The sequence below is a fragment of the Schistocerca cancellata genome, chromosome 5, assembly GCF_023864275.1.
Source record: "Schistocerca cancellata isolate TAMUIC-IGC-003103 chromosome 5, iqSchCanc2.1, whole genome shotgun sequence".
Classification (NCBI taxonomy): domain Eukaryota; kingdom Metazoa; phylum Arthropoda; class Insecta; order Orthoptera; family Acrididae; genus Schistocerca; species Schistocerca cancellata.
In genome coordinates this window covers 351,800,665-351,827,346 of record NC_064630.1, presented here as the reverse complement: position 1 = coordinate 351,827,346, position 26,682 = coordinate 351,800,665, and the positions used below count along the sequence as shown (strand labels likewise).

Sequence of the window (26,682 nt, the reverse complement as noted above, 5' to 3'; positions counted from 1 at the left end):
TGATGTCCGCACTTGCCTTACGCGGTTTAGGGAAATCACACGAAACAAGTCTGGTTGGCTGTATGGGGATGTGAACCATCGTCCTCCCGACTAGGAGCTCAGTTTTCTACCACTGCCGCACCTCACTCCCTGGCGTCGCCTTTTAGGTACGAGACAAGTGCAATTGTCCTTTTTTACAATCGCTTAAATTAGCATCTACCTCAACTACATGTCTGTCTAATTGCCCAGTTCATTTTTCTGTCTGCTCTTTTGATAACTGGCTACGAGCGTAAATTCATATATTTGATTTTTACAGATAAAACTACTAAACTGGAAATTTGTGGTAAGCTCTATGGGACCAAACTGCTGAGGTCATCGGTCCCTTGTCTTACACACTACTTAATCTAACTTAAACTAACTTACGCTAAGGACAACACACACACCTATGCCCGAGGGAGGACTCGAACCTCCGAAGGGGCGAGCCGCGTGAACCATGGCGAGGCGCCATAGACCGCATGGCTATCCCGCGCGGCCGATAAAACTACTAAATCGACGACTTTGTAATACACTAAAAGATGATTTGTGTTAGTAGAAATATTACTCGAAACACTGGTGGCAAATGTATAGACATTGTTACCTAGGTGACGATGATTCTTCTGGATGCAGTATGCATGGCGATAATATCGCGGTAAGAATGGTGAGGATGAAATGGAATTCCGGAAGGTCTGAGAGCCATGTAAATGGACCATTACCTTTAGTTGCAATGATAGGGAAATCCCAAAACGTTGGGAGGTATGTCTGACTGGATGAAGCGAGGACTACCGATACTACCACACGGGTGTTGTAGCAAATTGCAGGTTTCCATCCGGCGCCGACAGCGGTCGAGTGGAGTCTGGTGGACCCAACAGTGCGCGCCCGCTAAACCACACCTCCAGCGGGTATCAGAGCGCCCTCCGCCGCCGCAATATAGAGTGGCCACCCCACTCGCGTTCGAAGCCACATTGCTATAGAAAACTACGTATATGCTGCCTAGTCACGGCTCCGTCATCGTAACTGTTGCTGTTGTAGTAGATGGACTCTGTTCCTGCTCTCTCTGCATTGAGTCTTCGTACGTTTGGAGAAGTGCAAGTAAAGTAAATCCTCTGTTAGCTGTGTTACTTGTTCACTGATCATTGCTGCTACTGTCCAGCTTTCCTATGCCTACAGTTGCTGCACCACTCTGCAGCCCGCCTCTCCTTGCCATTGTGGACGAAGTCGTACACAACAATGAAGATATAATTATATAACAATTTCTGTAGATTCTCGACACGTGTTGTTGTTTTACTCATGGGGCAAAACACTCCGATTCCAATGCTGGATAGCTCGTGCTGATTACTTCATACTTACGTTAAGCTAGTAAGACCTAAGAAAGATTCATTCCTCGCAATCTAAAATGTACTAACCGTTCGTTCGTCTTTAGTGTACTCATCAGTGGTGAAAGACGACTCACTCACGTACATTTTTCAGTACTAACAAGCTACTGAAAATCGCACTTCGCCTAAGCGAATAACTATCAGTTCATGCTAATATTTGCTCCGTCCGCGGTACGCCTCGCGTTCACTTGCTTCAATCTGCGCCGAATTCGATCACGCTATGGCGGTCACGCCTCGAGCTGACGCCAACAAGCCGCTTACCCGGCAGCGCATGCTAACCAGCCCTATGTCCCGATTTTGAAGAGTTATTGCCGCTCCGATGGATATTTCAACCCCTTTAACACGACTGAGACCTCTCAGTCTTCACGGAGTAAATAATGTCTTCCGAGCGCCTCGTGATTCAGCTGGATCCTGTATTTTCAATCTTCTCTTACTCTATACACTTCCTCCCGCAACAACAAAAGCTAGAGCTAACTGGAAAAAAAATTGGCCAGGTGCGAGCAGCACTCGCGCTCTAAGAGTTTCGTACACAGTCCATCCGTCCCTGGAATCGAGAATCTTGACGATTTTTACCTGTTATCAACATCGATATCGGTAAGATACCGGGCTCGGGGATTCCAAGAGTTTCAGCAATGTTTTAATTTTAAATCTGAAGTCGGATAACAAATAAAAAATGAAATATTTTTGTGTGATATAATTACAAATTAAAAATTTTCTCATTTTTTCCTTTATTACCACTGTGAAACCTCACTTTCTGCCAAATCTCATGATTCTAGGTCAACGGGAAGTATCCTACAGGTCCTAAAGAGTGAGTCTGCGAGTATTAAAATACAGGGTGCCACTTATTGACCGATATGAAATAAAATCACTGAATGGTTTGCGTTAGGACGTTCAAACTGCACAGTTGGCTACGAGGCATGATGGGAATTAGCCTGCGCATCCACACAGGCCTTGTTGTTGTCGGCCATTTGCACGTGAAACTGTCACGGTACAGCGTGCCTAAACGTATAGCACTTGTGAAGGCTAACTATGCGGGCAATAACAACCCAACTGCGGCTCAAATGAAGTTTTCGACGAAATTCGAGCTGAAGACAACAGGTCCAATTGTGCTAAAAATCAAGAGCCTGATTTGCAAGTTTGAGAGAACAGTTACAGTTCTTGATGACAGTGTTGCCAACGTCGGTCGTCCCAAAAGGGTGAAAAAGCATGAAAACATCGAGAAGACACGCGCCGTGTTTCAAACCAGCCACAGGAAATCGATCAGACGAGCTGCACAAGAGGTCGGAATCAACTGGGAGACACTGTGACAAACTGTTGTTGAAGACCGGCATCTCTTCCCATACAAAATTCAAACCCATCAGCCATTATGTCCCAGGGCCATCGGACCATCGAACAGCGATTGTGTTTCGCCAATACTTTAGTCCACAGAATTGGCGAACAGCACTTTGATGTGAATATGGTTCGGTTTAGCGACAAAGTCCACTTTCATTTGGATGGGATCGTCAACAAGCAAAACTGGAGCATTTGGGGGACTAAGAATCCGCATTTCGCGATGGAGAAGTCACTTCATCCTCAACAGTTGACTGTGTGGTGCGCAATGTCCAGTCACGGAATAATTGGTGCGATATTCGTTGACGTCGCGGTGACTACCGAACGGTACGGTTTTGGAAGATGATTTCATCCCCATTATCGAAAGTGACACTGATTTCGACAAGATGTGGCTCATGCAGCTCAGAGCTCGACCCCGTCGAAGCAGGACAGTGTTCATGCCCTGGAGGAGCAATTTGGGGACCGCATTCTGGGTCTGTGATACCCAGAGGCCACTGGCATGGTCCTCGATTGGCCGCCATATTCTAAGGATCTGTACACATGTGACCCCTTTTGTGGGGCTATATTAAAGACAAGGTGTACAGCAGTAACTCCAAAACTATTGCTGAGCCACAAACAGCTTTTCAGGAGGTCGTCGACAGCATCGATCGATGTTCCGACACTTCAGCGGGTCATGCAGAATTTCGCTGTTCGTCTGCGCCGCATCATCGCCAATTTTGGCATGCATAATCACCATGTCATTACCTACATCCGCATATCTGCAGTGACGTTTACATATTGAATGAAGTGTATGCACGCCATACTTTGTAACTAATTTACTTTCTTCATATATTCCAATAACTGTCAGCCTGTATGTGACATAAATAGCCATATCCTTTGACTGCATTAACTTAGGAGCTTATACACTAACAACCATTTTAGTATGTGACATAAATTTCAACTTGATACGTCCACCCGTTCCTGAGAAAAAGGGCTCTTAAGAATTTGGCGGACAGACAGATAGACAGACAACAAAGTGATCCTCCTACAGATTAAGTAACCAAACCCTACAATGGGGTAAAATACAGACTTATTACTGAAATCTGTGGCAGTTATTGGTACTGAGTAATGTTTTAACAGTTTTTCCTTAGCTGTACATTGAGCAGGAAAACGGCAATTTAATTTTTAAGTTGAAGTGCACCTCAGGGTCGTAGTTAATTTTTAAGTTGAAGTGCACCTCAGGGTCGTAGCTGAAAACAAACGTGGTTATGTAATGGCTACATTGTTCATAGGACTTGGAGCAATAACACTAATAGTAAACAACAAGAGGCTAAGTTTCCATCTTGACTACTCAAAGGAGTTGCCAAATAATGTTAATCCACCTTCAGACAGACGTTTAAGGGAAGCTGAAACACCAGTTGCCGACGTACAGCAGAACATCTTTTAAGAACATAATGTAAGCAGTTACGGCCCGTAATGCACTCCTGTACGGAAAACGATTTACTTAACGTTCCATTCACTCAGGACGGGTCAGAAAGAGGCACTACAACAACTGCGACTACGAGTAGACGACTCACCTATTCTGACGAAAGCGTAGGGCCTCACAAGACGCAAGTGTGGACTGACTGGCGATTGCTCCTTAGACAACGACGCCAATTGTTACGCTGGTGGCATCACCGGATATTGCCGAGGTTAGGGTGTGGGCCTGCGCGGCGGCTTCGTGAGACAGCTGCACATAGTTTGGAGAATCCGCTAGGAGGCTGCTTGGTAGGAACGATTATTCTATGCTGTTTCTTGAGGCTGCCCATTAGTCTGGTCAGAACAAGTAGATGTGCCACAAGCGCGCTGACCCGTTATCAGTTGAAGAAAATAAGATTAAGATTTTAATGTCACAGCGACAATGAGCCCAACTGGGATAGACAAGGCCAGAGAGATAGAGAGAGGGGGGGGGGAGGAAAGGAGGGGGAGGGAGGGAGAGGGAGGGAAAGGGAGAGGGAGGGAGTGAAGGAGGGAGGAACCATCTTGATATTTGCCCAAAATGATTTAGTGAAATTAAATAACATATAAATGGGAATGGTCAGATGGGAAATGAAACCGCTTGCATGCTCATTATGTTTATGGACTCACGGTATCCAGAGGGTGCCCAGAGATATGCAGACACAGAGACTTGTGACCACCACAAATTTAGGGACACAACCTCCCTTACCCCACCCCTGAAGCGCTGCATGGATACCCTGTTCCCTCCTTTGCTATCCTGTCGCTGCACTCTGCCTCCCTTGAACGTCGCGCTGATCGAAACCCAAGTCCCGGTGCTTACTTTGCTTCCGAAGTTCCTAGTGTGGTTTTCAGTACGTAACAACAACCGTTGTCGAAGGATGTGACGAATGCTCGTTTCAAAAACTTGTTGGGGTATTTTCAAAAAGGTCCGATTTCCGAGGTGGTTAGGCGGAAACTTAAGAATTTTACACAACAATTTCGTTTTATGTGACAGGCTTCTGCAAGACTACATTTTCACACGAGCGTTCGGATACGCCATTTTGACGTTTCTTTCTTAGGCCGGGAACGGGGGGGGGGGGAGAGGAGGTTTGGAAACAGTCTTTTTTCAGATCCAGTCTTCGGTTAACCCTGCCGTGGAGATCAATCCGTCCAGATTTTTCCGAATTTTGTTAATTCAAAATAAAAAAGAAGGCGCTTCAGTCCGGAAACCGCGCGATTGCTATGGTCGCAGGTTCGAATTCTGCTTCAGGCGTGGATGTGTGTGATGTCCTTAGGTTAGTTAGGTTTCTAAGTTCTAGGGGACTGATGACCTAAGGTGTAAAGTCCGATACTGCTCAGAGCCATTTGAACCATTTCTACGTGAAACATTGGTGACGATTACAGGGCTAGTGTAGCAACCCGATGGCCACACGACTTTTAGACGTTATACGCATGGCCGTTAGCTGTCGTTGAGGATGGTAAGCGTTGACAAGCATGCTGGAAGAATTGAAGACGTCCATGTCGAGTCTCTATGAGTGGTAGCAGTGGCCGGTATCTGAAAGTGTGGAGTGCCGCGGAAAAGCCGTTGCGACCACGTGACCACATTGTCAGTATAACACATTGTAAGTGTGAGTACACACAGCATTCTCAGCGTGCTACGACGTACTGCACGTTGCAAGGCCCATTTGGCAGCTTCTTCAGGTGTGTCTAACATTTATTCATAACAACCGGTGAAGAGGGGGGGGGGCGGGGAAGAGGGAAGGGGGTTTAGCTTTCCGTCGACGATGAGGTTATTAGAGTTGAAATTGGATAGGGGAAGGATATGAAAGTAAATCGGGATTGCCCTTCATTACGAAACACCTCGATATTTACCTTAAACGTTTTGGGATAACAATGAAAAATCTAAATTTGGGAGGTCGAACCGGGATTCGAACAACCTTCTTGTCAAATGCGCCACCAAGCTCGGCGTATCAATAACAACAGCGTTTATTTCATGGATGCGGGGTATCAGGGTTGTAGGTACAAGTACTGTGAAGATTGGGATTTTAATAAGCGCCCACTTCAGTGTGTTAGTCGTTTTCTCTCTGTGTGTAACATTTTTCTCGCAAACATCTCACATAATTTATTGCCTGTGTTTTCTGCACGGTCGTAACTGCGCGGCGAAGTCGATTACGCATGTTAGTATATCCGTTTTGTGTCCATGTGTCCACACTTCAATAGCCAATGTGCTACTCAGGGGCCGGCCGGTTTGGCCGAGCGGTTCTAGGCGCTACAGTCTGGAACCGCACGACCGCTACGGTCGCAGGTTCGAATCCTGCCTCGGGCATGGATGTTTGTGATGTCCTTAGGTTAGTTAGGTTTAAGTAGTTCTAATTTCTAGGGGACAGATGACCTCAGAAGTTAAGTCCCATAGTGCTCAGAGCCATTTGAACCATTTTGCTACTCAGGGAAAATGAATATTAAGGGCTTGCTTGGACTGTGCTGGACGCACTAACCAATCTAAAAGCATAGTACTTGTAAAAGCTATAATTATTAGGTCTGATAAATCCTGATATAATGTTGTTCAGTACACTGTCCTCACTCATCAATAAAAATATCTGCACTTGTTCCCCTTGCTCCCTGTATATATGTATTCTATGCTGACTTCACATGAGGAAAGTAAAACAATTATGAGCATTGCATTTCATGGGCATTGGTTAGCAAGCACATTGGACTCGCATTTTGGATTATCAATGTATCTGTGTCACACTAATGTGTGTAACTTACTTCTTGAAGTACCCTCGTAATAGGCAACTTTTTAATCCTACCTCTCTGCATTATTTAATCCGTACTGCTAGATTCTGCTTCTGTTCGTCACGTATTTGAAGAAGCAAACACAATTACCTTATGATTTCACTGAACACAATCGGCTTGATCTCGTAGAAGACACCTCAAGACCAGCCCCCCCCGCTACGCGGAATCTAGAACTAACAGTAAGCCCAAAAGTGTATCCCCCCCACATGACGACATACATGACCTGCTAACCAGTGAGATCATAAGGAACACTTCTGTGGGATCTGCGTTAATCGGTTCTCAGATATTCTACTCGTGAGCAGGACGATGTTGACTCCGGCTATCTGCAAAGTAAAACGTCCACATCCAACGTTGGTACCAGTGTACACACACACACACACACACACACACACACACACAAAATGTCTTTCAGGGAGCCTCGTGAACATTCAGGTAGCTTACAGTTCTGGGAGGCGCCAAAGAGTCGTTCATAACGAAGGTTTCAAATCTACAGGAAAGCCCCACGTAACCGGCGGAGAACTTCTTTCTGGTCCTTCTGCGCGGCAGGAGTTATACTCGTGACGCTGCGCACGCCGACAAACTCGTCGCATTGTTTGCCGAGGAAAGTCAGTGCCGTGGTAAACGCCGTTTGTCGAGTCGCCGTCCCCTCTTTCATCCTCCCCATCCTTCCCCTCCCCCACCCATCCTGTCGCGATCATCCCAATTCGCTGAGACGTGCATCGCGCGTTTCCTCTCTGCTTACTTAAGACAAAGCTCTCATTCCGCCAAATTGAGTTCAATCCTTTCCTCTCCTTCGGAGCGCAAAGCAGGTTTAATTATGCCGCGGCAAACTTTCCTTTCTATTAAAATCACAGCATTAATTAGAAATTCGAGGCAGGAGTTCGGCGCGCCTTGCGCACGGAGGGTAGGCAGCCAGCGTCGCATCTCGCGACCGTCCGTTGGAATGAATCTCGACGTAGGGAACATCAGCGCAGACACTGTGCACGTGCAACGTGAATGCAATAGTACACTGGAAAGCAGTTGAAACTAGAGAGCCAATACACAAAACAGAGAGATACAACGGTCAAAGATTTATAGCACTCTAAACACGGCAGCAGAAACCCTGCTGATTTTCTGCAAGACCCATATGCTGAGTCCACATGTGCTCTATTACACGCATCATAAATAAAGGAGAAAATGTGGTAGCATTTTTTTTTGGTAAATCCTTGAGTCGTTTAGTTCTAAAGCGCTACTAATAATCAAAGCATGTTCTCGTGTCTGTCATATACTTCTTTCAGTCTTCATTGCAACACCGACGATCTTAGAGACAAAAGCTGGGATTAAACGAATGTGTGCAACGGACAAAGTGGTGCTTTGTTTAAGAAACTACAGCAGATTCACATGAAGTGATTTAGGGAAACACTGAATATCATAAACTATTGCCTAGTATTTTATCATGTAGATAATAATAAAAATTCCATCTTTTGCAACTGAATGGTTTATTTGCGTCTAACGAAACGTATTTCCCCTATTTCTGTTAAGCATCATCGGTGCTCTGCACTGTAAGGGAAATTATATAACTATAAATCTTTGGCCATGACTTGGATACGAGAACAGTAAAATGAACGTACGAACAGAAGAATGCAATAACAAACATAATCCAAACACAGCAACATATAATAGTAACACACACTGCTGACTGTCGTGTAATAAGTTGTTCCATATTTTTCTCGCGATCACATGACTGCTGCTCGGGTAAAAACGTTGTTCAGGTACTTAGCATGTAGAGAATTTCCACTGTTCGCGCTTAGATTTTGGTTTGTTCAGAGACAAGGGGAGGAGGCTGAGCATAGGACATCGGCAATATGTGATACTGTCAATAGCCTACACTTGCTGTCAAGGCGGCGTTTATACGTCACCGTCGCGGCTTGACGGTGCTTTGGAAGTCACAGAGCAGGGGCCTCTGCCGACATAGTAAACGCCGGCAGAAACAGTTACTAAAAGCTGGGGCGAAATGTCGTTCTTTTTCTGTTATGTTCTAAGATTCATTTAAGATATGTTGTACCGAGTAATAAAGGATCTGTCACCTAACGTTTTAAACGTTAAATATGAGAACAATCAAATATAGAGGAGTTATTTAAAGGGCAGTTACATCATTTCGTATCGAGATACCGTAAATGTGAGCTGTATTACAGTCCTCCACCCTCTGCATTTCTCCGATGGCACAATTAGTGGCACTACATAGCAGGTCTACTGCATCTACAAAACACGAGACGACAACCGTAAACCTTCAATAACGTTAAAGAGCTGAAAAACGTCAAGGTCACAGGTCATTAGTGGAATAGTTCGTTCAGTTACAGTCTATAACAAGATCCGTTAAAACTCTTCATTTTGGCTTTTTCAAATCACTTCAGCACTCACATCAATCAGGAAACATGTCCCTCAACACAAACACAAAACGGCAAACCATAACCATAATTCGCGAAATAGGTAACATTTTTAAAAAAACACAGACTTAATTTACCTTCAAAGACAAATAGCATAACAGAAAAGAAATAACAAATTAAACACACACGCGCGCGTGCATGCAGAGAGAGAGAGAGAGAGAGAGAGAGAGAGAGAGAGAGAGAGAGAGAGAGAGACCCACGATCCATCCTCCCTCCATCTACACCCCATATTACCCTCCATAACTTCCATGATCCCTCAATCAGCCCTGCAGCAAGAGAGCACGACCATGCGCAGTGTCCAACAAGGTAGGTTGCTGTTGTCGTTGCTGTTGTTGCTGTGGTCTTCAGTCCGGAGACTGGTGTGATGCGTCTCTCTGTTCTGCACAAGCCTCTTGATTTTCGAATAACTACTTTAACAGACATCCACCTCAAGTTGCTTACTGTACTTACGCCCACAGTTCTCTAGTGAAATGCACACAGAAATGTGATCCATCAATTGAAAACGTATACTGTGTGCCTCTAGTACCTACAGAAGAACATACGGATACATGAAAAGGACTGAAAAGTCGATGGAATAAATCACAGTCGTATACTTGTACTTATAAACAGTTAAATAATTTAAATGACTTGCCAAGAATCACTACATGTGCCCTAACAAAACATGTAAAATTACGTAATTTTCTTTATTTACATTACAGACCACTGACGACGCCTGGCATCAATAGGCGAAATATGTTTGGTACGACACCAATGATAGATTCAGTCTCATTAACCGAAGTTTTACTTACGTACGTGACAAACATAATTGAAGCAAAACTGAGGAAGAACGTCTGCAAATATTAACACCATTGTTCGTTATTGTTAAACGGGGATAAGCCGGTAGAACCGATCAGTTCATTGGAGCGTCACTGCTCTGGCGTCATGTGGACATGGCACTTGACAGCTGCGGATTAATGACTAGTTCAATTAATCACCAACTTGAGCCCTAATCCGTGTTGCGCAGTGATTAGCATTCTGTTTGCAGCTGACGGCCCCCAGTCGGAGCTGCCTGAGCGGGGGTGAAAGTTGTTGGCGCTCGGAATCATCAATATCGCTTCGGACGTGTTTTAAACGTGTTGAAGCCTGCGGTATGAGTAAATGAAGCAGACAACTCTGGGTAATCACTGAGACAATCACTGCCGTTGAGTGTCACGCTGCATGCTGCCATCTCTGTGGACTTTACATGCCATTATATCCTAGGCTGCGGTCCCTATGCAAGTGTGTAGCTTGCAATGGCGAAACGTTAAAAAATCTCCCAAGCAGGCGTCCGCCGAAGAGCCCTTAAGGCTCGTCAACAAGCTCGTGTTTCAAATTAGAAACTAAACTGACGTCGAATACCAGTAAACGATCCGCAACGTGAGTCGAAGTATCTGTGGTAAATATTTAGCACGGGGGAAAATCACCTAGCCAAATTAGAGTAGTTTATATGAAAAAACCTATGTACTTCCCTTGTGCGTGTTATTTACGTCCTTTTTGTACTGCGGAAACAACTACAGACAGTGGTTACCATGGTTAATGGTCTACCTATCCTTACGCCACTATAAATGGCGAAATTAAATTTGCCAACAATGTTCCCCAGTAATGAATCTGACAATTGCTCAAGAAGAAAGGAGGATAACTATGTTCAAGATTAAAACTGTGTACCGGACCGAGACTCGAAATCGAGACCTTTGCCTTTCGCGGGCAAGCGCTCTACCATCTGAGCTACCCAAGCACGACTCACGACCCGTCCTCACAGCTTTAATTCTGCCAGTATCTTGTCTCCTACCTTCCAAACTTCACAGAAGCTCTTCTGCATACCTTGCAGAACTAGCACTTCTGGAAAAACGGATACTGCGGAGACATGGCCTAGCCACCGCCTGGGAATGTTTCCAGAATGAAATTTTCACTCTGCAGCGGAGTGTGCGCTGATATGAAACTTCCTGGTAGATTAAAACTGTGTGCTGGACCGAGACTCGAACTCGGGACCTTTGCCTTCCGCGGGCAAGTGCTCTACCAACTGAGCTACCCAAGCACAACTCACGACCCGTCCTCACAGCTTTAATTCTGCCAGTATCTCGTCTCCTACCTTCCAAACCTAGAGCACTTGCCCGCGAAAGGCAAAGGTCCCGAGTTCGAGTCCCGGTCCGGTACACAGTTTTAATCTGCCAGGAAATTTCATATCAGCGCACACTCAGCTGCATAGTGAAAATTTCATTCTGGAAACTATGTTAAGGTTTGTCAACGTCACGTCGACATCCAGGACATTAGAACCCCCTGCTGAAATAAACGTTTCCGACACGATTACTAGCGCTACAGTACTAAACGAATCAAGACTTTGCCTCGAAAACTGCTGTTATATTTGTTTCTCCATTTCTTCATGAAGATGTATAGCAGAACACGTGCAGGATAGTCGTGCTATTTCTGTTATACGCCTACTTTACAGATAGACGGAAATTCTTGGCGCACTTAACGTAAATATTTAATGTATATAAAGAGACTGAAGCGACGAATAAAAATTTGCACCAAGGCCAGGATACGTACCTGGGTATCCTGCTCACTACGAAAAAGTGCTAATCAGTACACCACCCTGGCACTACTGTTTTGCGCAACTGGACGGACTACACCAACACGCCTCCCCCCCCCCCCCCCTAACTTCAAATCCTATTCACAGCTCAGCCCACTTGTTATATCCCCTAAGCTCAAACAGCACTGTAGATGCTCTCCACCTAATTGGAACAGAACCTTAGCATCGAATGAAACAGGGAATCCTGTCCCAAACCCAGGCGAAGGTGCTTTTCTCAAATGAAACTAAATCGTTCCAGAGACCCTTTCAAATCCCAAATAGATGTTTGAGACTTGAAAAGGTCTCTGGAACCATACAGTTTCATCTGATTAAAGTATCCCATCAGCTCTCATCGATACACTGGAAACTAGCCTCCTGTACCGGCAAACCACTAATAAACCCCGTATGTCAGATTCGCAACAAGGACTGAGACAAAATTTGTAAATTTACACCGAAGAAATTAATATTTCATTCGCAAAGACACTCGAATATTTCTCTACAAATGACGTGGTTGCACCTATTTCGCCAGAAAAATGCGTTGTCGAAGCTAGGTGCGAGGTAGACAGTGTGAAACAGGCCACAGGGGCATCATCTCCCCCGCAACTCGTTGTGCTGTGCATTGATGCAGCAATTAACGAAGCATACCTGAAAATACTAACAATACACGGAGGTGACAAAAAGCATGAGATACCTCTTAATATCCTTTTGCCCGGCATAGTGCTTCAACTTGACGTGGCATGTACTCAACAAGTCACTGGAAGTCCCGCGCAGGAATACTGAGCCATGTTGCCTCTGTAGTTGTCCATAACTGTGAAAGTTTTATCGGTGCAGGATTTGGGGCACGAGCTGACCTCTCGATTACGTCCCATAAATGTTCAATAGGACTCAAATCGGGCGATCTGGGTGACCAAATCATTAGCTCGAACTATCCAGACTGTTCTTCAAATCAATTGCAAACAACTGTCGCCCGGTGACATGGCATATTGTCATTCAGAAAAAAATCCACCGTTGTTTGGGAACGTGAAGCCCATGAACTATCATTTCCATTCAATGATCGGTGCAGTTGGATCAGATGACTCAGTCCATCCGATGTAAACACAGTCTACGCCATTATGGAGCCACCACCAGCTTGCACAGTACCTTGTTGACAAGTTGGGTCCATAGCTTCGTGGTGTCTGCACTAAGCTCTAACACCATCTCTTACCAACTGAAACCGGGACTCATCTAACCAGGCCAGAGTTTTCCAGCCGTCTAGGGTCCAACCGATACGGTCACGAGCCAAGGAGACGTGCTGCAGGCGTTGTCGTGCTATTAGCAAAGGCACTCGCGTCGGTCGTCTGCTGCCACAGCCCATTAACGCCAAATTTCGCCGTACCACCCTAACCGACACGTTCGTTGTACGTCCCACACTGATTTCTGCGATTATTTCACGCAGTGTTGCTTGTCTGTCAGCACTCAAAACTACGAAAACGGCGCAGGGCTCGATCGTTAAGAGAAGGCCATCGATCAGTGCGTCGTCCGTTGTAAGTTTGATATTCTCGGTATACTCTTCACACTGTGCATCTCGGAGTAGTGAATTCCCTAACGATTTCGGAAATGGGTGTCCTGTGCGTCTAGCTCCAAGTACCATACCGCGTCCAAAATCTTAATTCCCATCGTGTGGCAATAATAACGTCGGAAACCTTGTAAGCGTATTGTCATATCGCTGGCTTAGTTGTGGAGTATCTTTGCGGGCAGCCGCGTCTGTAGAGAGTCGAGCGCGGGACACGGAGCTGTTACGTTGTGTGGTGTGTAGCTCTGCATGTGAGAGGCATTGTTAGCATGGAAGTTGAAGTGTTGCTACAAGTGCTATTACAGTAAAGTGATAAAATAAGTAAATAATTCAGAGGAAAGAGCGTCAGGAAGTAATTTAAAAATGAGCAGTGATGCTGATAACGTATTTGTGTATCCTCACGTTGCGCGTCGTACCGTACAGTATCAGTCATCCGCGCCGTGTTCGGTCTACCAGAATGAAATGATGTGAATCAGAAGAAATTACTTACCATAAAAGAGTGCAATCAAGTGCCAGTGATTTGTAGCCAGCGTGAGAACTTGCGTTCGGTCATCGCGTTTCCGCATTATCAACAATCAACCGCGCCGCGACGGTTACGCGCACGCTCGTACAAGTGAGAACTGAGAATTGAAAAATTAACTTTACGAACAGTGTTATATCATTACTAGTGTCAAGGACGACTGGTTCCAAATTTCTGCATATGCGTGACGAGCGTAAGAACTTTCGTGCGATCATTCGGCTTCCGCATCATCAACAATCACCCGCGTCGTGTCGGTTACGCGTGCGCTCGTCCGAATGATATTGTGGATTGTTAATCAACCATTAATTGGGGTAACACTTCTGAATTAGAAAACAGTGCAACATGCGATTTCCTTTTATTGTCTCAGAATATAGTTGTTCATACCAGACGTAGAACAGTGTTGTGTTTTGACGTTGAGCGGCTTCCCTAATTCGCTTGCGTATTTCGATAGATAATTCCATGCAAGCCAGCTGCAGTGTGGAGCACAACAGCTCGACCGCCGCGGGATTACCAGGTACGTGGTGTGGACAGGGCGCACGGTCAAGCGACAGTCCGAAACGACAAACATATTAAAGGGACCCCACCCATTTGTACTCCCGGGCGTGTTACAACCTTTTCTCGCTAAACACTTGAGTTCAAATGACAGCTGTGCCAATGCACTGCCCTCTTATACTTTGTGTACGCGATACTACCGCCATCTGTGTATGTGCCTATCGCTGTCCCATGACTTTTGTCAAATGAGTGTATATTTCCATGTTTTGTTTTCCCACAGTAGGTTATGGACATTGCACAGCCGCTACTCTCCGTAAACCACTGACACTACGTGCCTAAGCGGGATCGTATTTGTCTAGGAATACTGCGCATGATTTAAATAACGATAGCCTTTTCAGAAGCCGCTTTCATGTGCGGTTCTCGCGAACCTCCCGCGCCTAAAGTGTTATGGAGTAAAAAGCCTTTATTAATTGGATGGCGAAGCTGTCAGCCTCGCAGTTTTGGTGTGTGCCACTCCTAAGTGGGGGGAGGGGGGGGGGGGCGGCCTAATGGTAACGGCGACAGCGGCCGCTGGGGAGTAATGGCGTGTCGGGCGGCGATGGCCGGAACAATTAACGACAGCCGTCCAATCAGCTCGGCCGTTTCATTACTGCAGGGGCCGGCGCGATACCATCTCCCGCCGGCCGCCGGCCGCCGGCTCGGCCGACCTAAGCACCGCGCAGCCTTGACCCCGGCGCGTTGCACTGCACGCTATCTCCGCCGGCGTATCAGCACTGACGTACGGATGTGAGTACTCACTACTTTTGTCCACGGTGTGAACTTCCGGTGGGAAAAGCGTACGTTCTATCGCTACCCCATCACGATTACATCTGCATACGTATTTCGCGACTGTGGAGGAACGTAATACAGTAGAAGCTCCTTCTTTTGTTTCACTCGCGAGCAGGGTGCGAGAAAGAAATGACTGCGTGCCTCCTTCTGTGCCCTAGGCTCTTTGACCTCATCTTTATGACCCTTATGCGAAATTACAGTGGTACCAGAAACCTGACTACATTGTTCAGATTTTCCACATAACATTACGCGGAAAAAATATTAGAAACGGGCAGCTTTCTTCCAATGATTCCGGTTAACCTCTCAGGCTATTTGGCTACCCTATAGTACGGACTAAATCAGTCGGTTTCAACTCTAGCAACGCGTGCTGGCGTTCTGTAGATCACTTCCACCAGGATAATTTGATGAACATCTCTAAATCTAGTGCAATGCAGGGTGTCCATGAATTATCTTTACAACTCAAGACTTTTACTTTGCAACTATATTATAAATTATCAAATGGGTTTCAACATGCGATAAGGTTTCTTACCTTTCAGATGACACAATTTTGACGCAAAATGGAACTTGAAAACCTGATAAATTGTGGAGGCTAAATGAGAAAGTTCAGTGTTTGGCTGCCGCGATCCCCTGGCCTCACACCACTTGACTTCTTCCTAAGGGTGTTTTAAAAAGGATCCAGTGTACCGAACCAAGTTTGGAGACCTACTGCACTTGAAGGCACGCATCCGCAGTGCATTTGAACATGTCAACGTGGAGACCTTAAATCATATGAGGAGAGAAACGAAATTCCGAATAGACATCAAACGTGCTGCTAAAGATGCACACAACGATGTGCATGAATGAGGAAACAAAACTGTAATTATCTTATCACATGTTGATAACCATTTGTTAATATTTAGTATAGTTTTAAAGGTATTAAACTCTTCAGTTGTAAAGATAATTTGTGGACACATTGCACTTTGAATATTTAGCTTTATTCATTATCATTGTTAGAGGTGGTGTATTAATATTGAAAATAAGCCACTGGTTCAACCACGCACAAATTGCATTAAAAAAAAAAAAAAACACCCGCCTACATGATGTACAATCTCATGTTTATACCACTCAACGGCTATTTTCGTCTGCACAGCGGTGTAGACCATGTCAGTAAACTGATACGACGTAAGACTTACATGTATACCTTATAGGTGACCGTCTGAAAATGGTCATCGAGTAGTTCTATGAGGCTGTACACTTATTGATATGTAGTTTATGCCCGAAACGAGTCATGTATATTTACATTTCTTGTGCCGAAAACAGTCTTTCACAACGAATACTCAAGAAAATTTATGGTAGGATAGTTCTGCTAGAACACAAATATTTCTCTAGTTCGTTAAAGCGTTTTTTTCCGAAAGCTAGAAAGTTTTCATTATTTTGTATGTAACTGTCGAGACTCAACGCTTCTACTATTCGTTGAGTGGTCTAAATTATTCAGGAATATTCCATCTATGAACTGTCCTTAGCAATGCGCCAGAGTTCAGGATTGTAACACGTTGAGTGTACTACCATTCTACACGACTTTTCAAAATGGTTCAAATGGCTCTGAGCACTATGGGACATCTATGGTCATCAGTCCCCTAGAACTTAGAACTACTTAAACCTAACTAACCTAAGGACAGCACACAACACCCAGTCATCACGAGGCAGAGAAAATCCCTGACCCCGCCGGGAATCGAACCCGGGAACCCGGGCGTGGGAAGCGAGAACGCTGCCGCACGACCACGAGCTGCGGACTACACGACTTTTCTTTCATGTTCAAAAGGAACGTCTTATCACGGATGGTGGCTAAATATGCGCCAGACTAAACGTGCAAAGTTTCGAGGTTCAACCTTCAGGAGATCCTGGTGTTTTTTCCATCACTTATCGCTTTTTTCGGCGGTTGCAACGATAAATCAATGTGAAAATTGGCAAGGTGCACATTGATTGAGAGTTCATGTTAAGCTGTAGGTGCCTCCTGCCAATGGCAGGATAATTTAGTACAAAGCTCGGAGGAGGACAAGCGTATACTATTTCTAATACAAGTAAGCCTAGTAAAGCACTATACGGTATCCAAATCTACCTTCACATTGACGACAGCTTCATCTTTTAATCTTATCTTTTCATATTCAAGCACGCTGCTGTTCATTACAGGACGCGAAAATACTGTCAGTGGTAACGATCAATTAGCAAAATGGTAGTCCGATGACCTATCGAAGATAAGTCGTAGAAATAATTTGGAAACGCAGCATAACGGACCACTGTTGGAAGCACAAGTATCTTTGGTCATATATTCGAATCTGTGCTAATCAGCTGTTAGCAAGCCTGGCAATGGTTTAATAACTGCAGGTAACTAGTAAATTATTTTGACAGGACTGGAATCAAATTCTAGCACCTCTGTCCGATTCCAAGTGAAATGTGACGATATCATGAAGTGACCATCAACCGTCCCTGGACGACAAAGAAACGATGCGCCTACAGCCGAACGTCCTTCCTTTTACGGCCGCTGTCATTTCTTGAATTCCTTCGTTCATGTTTGTTTTCAAAGCGCTGACAGTCGAGGAACGCCCTTGTGAAATATTCTTTCACGTACGTCTATAAAAAGAATAAGGCAGTTCACTTCATTCGAACTAGGTACCGAAGGTCGTCAGTGGAGGTCACAATGCGGGTTAACAGAGCATATCGTCTCGGAACTGCTCTCAATGCTGCAAGAGATACTCTGGTTTATAAATCTGTCTAACTGTTCCTCACACGCAGCTTTTATAATAGTTGTATTGTTTGACTAGCACTGCCGTCAGATCTCATACACAACGCGTCAGCTGCGATTTACGAAACATCTAGTTTGCGCTGCCGTATATATATATATATATATATATATATATATATATACTCCTGGAAATTGAAATAAGAACACCGTGAATTCATTGTCCCAGGAAGGGGAAACTTTATTGACACATTCCTAGGGTCAGATACCTCACATGATCACACTGACAGAACCACAGGCACATAGACACAGGCAACAGAGCATGCACAATGTCGGCACTAGTACAGTGTATATCCACCTTTCGCAGCAATGCAGGCTGCTATTCTCCCATGGAGACGATCGTAGAGATGCTGGATGTAGTCCTGTGGAACGGCTTGCCATGCCATTTCCACCTGGCGCCTCAGTTGGACCAGCGTTCGTGCTGGACGTGCAGACCGCGTGAGATGACGCTTCATCCAGTCCCAAACATGCTCAATGGGGGACAGATCCGGAGATCTTGCTGGCCAGGGTAGTTGACTTACACCTTCTAGAGCACGTTGTGTGGCACGGGATACATGCGGACGTGCATTGTCCTGTTGGAACAGCAAGTTCCCTTGCCGGTCTAGGAATGGTAGAACGATGGGTTCGATGACGGTTTGGATGTACCGTGCACTATTCAATGTCCCCTCGACGATCACCAGTGGTGTACGGCCAGTGTAGGAGATCGCTCCCCACACCATGATGCCGGGTGTTGGCCCTGTGTGCCTCGGTCGTATGCAGTCCTGATTGTGGCGCTCACCTGCACGGCGCCAAACACGCATACGACCATCATTGGCACCAAGGCAGAAGCGACTCTCATCGCTGAAGACGACACGTCTCCATTCGTCCCTCCATTCACGCCTGTCGCGACACCACTGGAGGCGGGCTGCACGATGTTGGGGCGTGAGCGGAAGACGGCTTACGGTGTGCGGGACCGTAGCCCAGCTTCATGGAGACGGTTGCGAATGGTCCTCGCCGATACCCCAGGAGCAACAGTGTCCCTAATTTGCTGGGAAGTGGCGGTGCGGTCCCCTACGGCACTGCGTAGGATCCTACGGTCTTGGCGTGCATCCGTGCGTCGCTGCGGTCCGGTCCCAGGTCGACGGGCACGTGCACCTTCCGCCGACCACTGGCGACAACATCGATGTACTGTGGAGACCTCACGCCCCACGTGTTGAGCAATTCGGCGGTACGTCCACCCGGCCTCCCGCATGCCCGCTATACGCCCTCGCTCAAAGTCCGTCAACTGCACATACGGTTCACGTCCACGCTGTCGCGGCATGCTACCAGTGTTAAAGACTGCGATGGAGCTCCGTATGCCACGGCAAACTGGCTGACACTGACGGCGGCGGTGCACAAATGCTGCGCAGCTAGCGCCATTCGACGGCCAACACCGCGGTTCCTGGTGTGTCCGCTGTGCCGTGCGTGTGATCATTGCTTGTACAGCCCTCTCGCAGTGTCCGGAGCAAGTATGGTGGGTCTGACACACCGGTGTCAATGTGTTCTTTTTTCCATTTCCAGGAGTATATATATATATATATATATATATATATATATATATATATATATATATAACGACATGAGAACCACTACTCTACCGTGTATTTCAGAAGTGCAGGACGGGGTTTTGACAGGCTTTGAAACGTCTTTTCTTCGTGACAACAATAGAGCAAGACAACTGCTTATGGTCAAAAAATACTCTTGTAGAAATGAGCGCAGTTACGTGGTGGATCTAATCAGTAAATGGTACAAGACAACCGCTTATGGTCAAAAAATACTCTTGTAGAAGTGAGCGTAGTTACGTGGTGGATCTAATCAGTAAATGGCTTTGTTGACGTGCAGTCTGACGATTCAATGAAGACTTTGTTAAAATGTTCAAATGTGTGTGAAATCTTATGAGACTTAACTGCTAAGGTCATCACTCCCTAAGCTTACACACTACTTAACCTAAATTATCCTAAGGACAAACACACACACCCAGGCCTGAGTGAGGACTCGAACCTCCGCCGGGACCAGCCGCACAGTCCATGACTGCAGCGCCTTACACCGCGCGGCTAATCCCGCGCGGCAAGACTTTGTCATTTGACTTGTATAAAGATAAAATGCTGGAGAAAGCCTACATAGTATTCCAGGAATTGCTCTTCGCGTGGAAATCTATCGCGCATGAAGTGGGACCATTAGTCCAAAGATACTGAAATTTCTTTTTCTTCAATTTTCTACTGTGCACACATTTATTTATAATCAGAAAGGGATTATGTATGAAGTCTCATAAAAAATATACCGAGACTGAAAAGTCTCGTTGCATGCAGGCTTTCTAGCTGTGAGGGATCGCTCGCAAACTCACACTCAGTATAGGGCAACAACTTCATGTAACGAACGCATTTCCTCCGTTTCATTACAAAACTGTAAGCGTGAAAAGTGTTAGCGAAGTATCAAGTATTTAACACGTAGATAGGGCGGAAATGAGCATAGGAGTAATGGGATTTTTTCTCCTATTCAGACGGCGAGCAGAAGGTTAAGACGGATTTAGATGAATAATGGTTTAGAAAAGAGAGCACGAACGGGCATTTGCATTTCCTAATCGAGTAGAACGACTCGGTTCCGCTGTTGAGAGAAACAAAACAAATAACAGGAGGGGAACCATCAGCATTTCCGCCTGCTCCAGAGAGCTGGCTCATCAAATTCGTCAGGAATGACGTTGGCCATAAATCACGAGGAAGGCGTGGTCCCAGATGCCAGACAACGAGGAACCGGGGCTTAATCCTCGGAAAGGGGGATGAGGAGAAATGCAGATCATCTATTTTAATCAGACTCGAGATGGATTACCAACACAAAGAGATTTACCTCGATTATAATGACAATGGTCTCTCTAGATAGTGTGGTGATATCCGGCAGATTACTGGAATCTGTACACCGGGAATGAATGCAAGAAAATGGATAACTTTATCACTTGGAAATATCCTAAACGAAGCGGTTGCACATGCAACAATCGATAAATCGGACGGATAACGCGGGTTTTGATGGAAGATTTAAGAACATTATAGTGTGTTTACTTCTTAGCTACATCCTCCCTCCGCCTTACACGGTAGGTATAAACAGAGCTGTAATGGAACAAAGTATTCATGCGGTTTGGCTAGTCTGCTCTCCATGCAACCAACATGGTAGATAATGTGAGCTTTAATGATACAGGAATGAAGAAAGAACGAAAGAAGACTAGCTTACTGCTTTCGAGTAATAGTTACCGACTGTATTTAGGTACGTCACAAAAGAAAAGTCGGAGTAAAACCGAGCAGCGACAGGAAATGGAACGATCACTCTAGCGACTGATGCTAAATTCGTTTCATTCAGGTGCTATTCGGAGAATGTCATCCCTCGTAGGAACTGTTCTGAACTAAAGCTCGAGTCTAAGGGATTGATATTAAATTGTGACTACTGGGAACATCAAATTTGTTCAGAGTGCAGCACTTATCACACAATAACGAAGGGTCTGAATCACTGCTTTTGCTGTCTGCAGTCTTGACAGTGGCCTGATGCACAATGAATTTTCACTCTTCAGCGGAGTGTGCGGTGATGAAATTTCCGGCAGATTAAAACTGTGTGCTGGACGGGGACTCGAACATAGGATCTTGGATTTCCACGGGCAAGTTCTCTACCGACTGCTTTATCCTAGCACGACTCACGGCTTACCCTCACAACTTTACATCCTTTAGCACCTTTTCTCCTGTCCTCCAAAGTCCACAGAACTTCCCCGGCCTATAACGCGCGGAACTGGCGCTCCTGGAATAAAGGATATTGTAGAGAACTGTCAGGGCCACAGCCCAGGGGTATAGTTTCTAGAATGAATTTTTGCTCTGCAACGAATGTGCGCTGGTATGAAAATTTGGAAGATAGGAGAAAAGGTGCTGGTGGAAGTAAAGTTGTGAGGGCAGAACGTGAGTCGTGTTCGAATAGCTCATATGGTAGAGCACTTGCCCACGAAAGGCAAAGGTCTGGAAGGCATGGGTATATAAAGTTAGATTTCAGTTAGCAATAACAAGCAGTGTGCCACACACTGCTGTAACAGGGATGGTGATGATTACATCAGTTACAGCTCGTAAAGAGAAATATAAGCTATTGTTCTTCCTGCGCTCCATCTGTGTACTGAATACAAAGTGAACTTACTGCTACAATACGACAAAAAGTACCCCCGCAAGCACATCGTGGTGATCTGCATCCTGCACACGCACATGCACGTGGTTTGGCGCAAGCGCAATGCAAGCATGTGAAGTAGTGCGTTGGGCCATCTTTTAAGAACATATACAGCGTACGCACTCGAGTTCGCAGAAAGCAAATGAACTCAGAGGAAACATAACTCAAACTTTATCTTCGTGCTATCAACATCGCGTGGACAAGCTCTCATTCACGGAGTACAGCAAAGGCACAAAACGAATACACACTTACTAGAATCAGTACGGATATGTAAGATGAAACGTTGCTGATATGGCCCTAAAAGAAGTACCATGCGTTCTACAGTTTACAATTCTCGCTGTCACTCCCGTCAAATATCCAGAATTAGAACAGGCAGATATTCGTGCGCGGCGCCTCGAAGAATCTCATCCTAAATACCTTCTTCAGGCCCCGTGGTGGTAAGAAACAACGACGAAACTTTTCCTCCTTTCCACATCTTTTTAATTTTCCATAATGTTTTACTCTTGAGCTTATTCCTAACGAAGAGACGCTTTGCTTCAGACTTTGGAATATTCTCTTTCTTTCATTTAATTTAGTACATAATTGGTCTGCATCAATATTAACCTTTTGAATACCAGCGATTTCTGGCTGAAGCCTACACTTTATTAATTTTTCGTTTTTAGGTACCAGTAACTTTCGCTTGAAACTACTGAAGCTACTGCACGACACAAACTAGAAATGTACTGTATTATAGTGGCTACTGCTGTTACGAGTGGTTTCGAAATGAAGCCAATAGAGAAGTATGTACTTTTGGTATAAATTTATTAAATTTTAGGCTCATTTGTTATTTAGAACTATAATTTGTTAGGCATTATGGATTCATGGATATTTTCAAATATACTGTATGTTCCTGCGGTTCTAAAGAGAAACCACAACTTTAAAACAATTAATTGTTTACTTTTGCCAATTTCTTCCCGTATTCGTTGCTTACTACGATAATAAACGTCAATTTTGTGAAAAATTTTCAAATTATTTCTTTTATATTATTGAATGTCAACCGGTTAACGCGTTAGGAAGATTTTCTTAGCTTCCTTCACGTTCACATTTTAGACAATTTATTTCTGCCGCCACCTGACAGGTGGAAATGTAAAGTTTTCTCGGAAGAGACAGTGCATGTGATTAGCAATTACTGTCGTCCGCAGAACTGAAATGAGTCCATATAAGTGCAGTATTATGTATATTTTGGAAATAAAAGTACAGAAAAGCTTGGTATGAAAGTGACGGCGCGGTAAAAAGTGTATCTGCTACTGGTACATAGCCTGTTTGTTAAAAGACATCTTTTGGGAAAACAGTAAGGGGCCCGAAGAACTTGACGTCCTTTTGCAAGGGTATGGTCACTCACGTAATAGCTCGTGTTGCACGATGCAGTACGACGTATTGTATTTAACCTAGGGAAATTACGACAGGGAAAACTGAAATGTGTTATTTCGCTTTTCAGTGATGCCAAATCGTGTTATGAAAACTAGTCTATCATCGAGGAGTCGACGAGGCAACTACGTAATAGGACGATCGTCTTTTCGCATCAACAGTTACCGGGTTTCAATACGACCTCAAACATTTGTTCAGTGTTTTTCTGCTACGTGTAACACTATCGACACGCCTTGCACAACGTCTTCCGGGCTACCTGATTTACCTGTTTCCTTCAGCCGTGACTGACACGAGTAATTTGCTCAACAGCAAGACAGCTTCCATCAGGGCCGGCCACGGCGTGCGTACTTCGGGCGAGCATTGTGTGCGGGCCACGGGTGGGCGAAGATTCGGCCTGTTTCGGTTTTGTTTGTTCCTTCCCTGAAGTACCCGGTACAGCGCAACATTTTCTTTAATACTGCGCTATGGCATTTTTCGACCGACACAAGTCACTTCAGTTCTGCGGAATCGTGGTGTCAGCGCTCTATACCCATCTCTACTCGTTCGTGGTACGAAGGACGTTGGCAGGACCAGTAGCTGTTTGCACAAAAAGAAGCAGTATTGCGCTCTGTCGTGAGAAGCCTTTAAAAATGAATGGGAATGACAGAAGTTCTCGATATATATCATGCACTCACATGAGCGACGGATACTCCAAATTTACTATGAAACGAAAGTACAATACATTGCAGAAAAAAATTATACCTTTAGTTGGCAATGAAAGGGCGAAAAGTTACTTGATGGAAAATGAGAGTCATTGTTTTGTACATCAAGAAACACTTTGTGCTAAATTTGCAAGCAGATGAAGAAATTAGTGGTACGAGTAGCGAAATTTATGGAGTTGCACGCATTGTGTCAGTTGCAACAGTATTCATCGGAACTGAACGAAGAATATGAAGACCTAATATAATAAAAATGGCTATGCAGGGATGGCTAGAGGACAAATGTAAGGATGTAGAGGCTTGTCTCACTAGGGGTAAGATAGATACTGCCTACAGGAAAATTAAAGAGACCTTTGGAGAGAAGAGAACCTCTTGTATGAATATCAAGAGCTCAGATGGCAACCCAGTTCTAAGCAAAGAAGGGAAGGCAGAAAGGTCGAAGGAGTATATAGAGGGTTTATACAAGGGCGATGTACTTGAGGACAATATTATGGAAATGGAAGAGGATGTAGATGAAGATGAAATGGGAGATAAGATACTGCGTGAAGAGTTTGACAGAGCACTGAAAGACCTGAGTCAAAACAAGGCCCCGGGAGTAGACAACATTCCATTTGAACTACTGATGGCCTCGGGAGAGCCAGTCATGACAAAACTCTACCATCTGGTGAGCACGATGTATGAGACAGGCGAAATACCCTCAGACTTCAGGAAGAATATAATAATTCCAATCCCAAAGAAAGCAGGTGTTGACAGATGTGAAAATTACCGAACTATCAGTTTAATAAGTCACAGCTGCAAAATACTAACGCGAATTCTTTACAGACGAATGGAAAAACTGGTAGAAGCCGACCTCGGGGAAGATCAGTTTGGATTCCGCAGAAATGTTGGAACACGTGAGGCAATACTGACCTTACGACTTATCTTAGAAGAAAGATTAAGAAAAGGCAAACCTACGTTTCTTGCATTTGTAGACTTAGAGAAAGCTTTTGACAATGTTAACTGGAATACTCTCTTTCAAATTCTGAAGGTGGCAGGGGTAAAATACAGGGAGCGAAAGGCTATTTACAGTTTGTACAGAAACCAGATGGCAGTTATAAGAGTCGAGGGGCATGAAAGGGAAGCAGTGGTTGGGAAGGGAGTAAGACAGGGTTGTAGCCTCTCCCCAATGTTATTCAATCTGTATATTGAGCAAGCAGTAAAGGAAACAAAAGAAAAATTCGGAGTAGGTATCAAAATTCATGGAGAAGAAGTAAAAACTTTGAGGTTCGCCGATGACATTGTAATTCTGTCAGAGACAGCAAAGGACTTGGAAGAGCAGTTGAACGGAATGGACAGTGTCTTGAAAGGAGGATATAAGATGAACATCAACAAAAGCAAAACGAGGATAATGGAATGTAGTCAAATTAAGTCGGGTGATGCTGAGGGAATTAGATTAGGAAATGAGACACTTAAAGTAGTAAAGGAGTTTTGCTATTTAGGGAGTAAAATAACCGATGATGGTCGAAGTAGAGAGGATATAAAATGTAGACTGGCAATGGCAAGGAAAGCGTTTCTCAAGAAGAGGAATTTGTTAACATCGAGTATAGATTTAAGTGTCAGGAAGTCGTTTCTGAAAGTATTTGTATGGAGTGTAGCCATGTATGGAAGTGAAACATGGACGATAACTAGTTTGGACAAGAAGAGAATAGAAGCTTTCGAAATGTGGTGCTACAGAAGAATGCTGAAGATAAGGTGGGTAGATCACGTAACTAATGAGGAGGTATTGAATAGGATTGGGGAGAAGAGAAGTTTGTGGCACAACTTGACTAGAAGAAGGGATCGGTTGGTAGGACATGTTTTGAGGCATCAAGGGATCACAAATTTAGCATTGGAGGGCAGTGTGGAGGGTAAAAATCGTAGAGGGAGACCAAGAGATGAATACACTAAGCAGATTCAGAAGGATGTAGGCTGCAGTAGATACTGGGAGATGAAGAAGCTTGCACAGGATAGAGTAGCATGGAGAGCTGCATCAAACCAGTCTCAGGACTGAAGACCACAACAACAACAACAACAACAACAACAATATCTTACTGCTAAGTGCGCTGGCCAAATCAAAGGGCATGTCTAGAACGATTTTTCGATTTGAGACTCGCTATTGTTGAATTTATGAAGGAAAAAGGAGTGCAGGAACGAAAACTAGAACTTGCGGAATGGGTTGCAGACCTCGCATTTTAAGTGAACTT

The 26,682-nt window shown here is 44.8% G+C and overlaps 1 protein-coding gene and 1 non-coding gene across 2 annotated transcripts in view; both read right to left on the bottom strand.

Annotated features, from left to right (window-relative positions):
• LOC126188056 (kalirin) overlaps nucleotides 1-26,682 on the bottom strand; it is a 2,181,516-nt gene that overhangs the window by 1,100,139 nt on the left and 1,054,695 nt on the right. The gene's annotated exons all lie outside the window — the stretch shown is intronic.
• Nucleotides 11,374-11,448, bottom strand: Trnap-cgg (transfer RNA proline (anticodon CGG)). The gene has a single exon. It is a non-coding gene; the product is annotated as a tRNA-Pro (tRNA).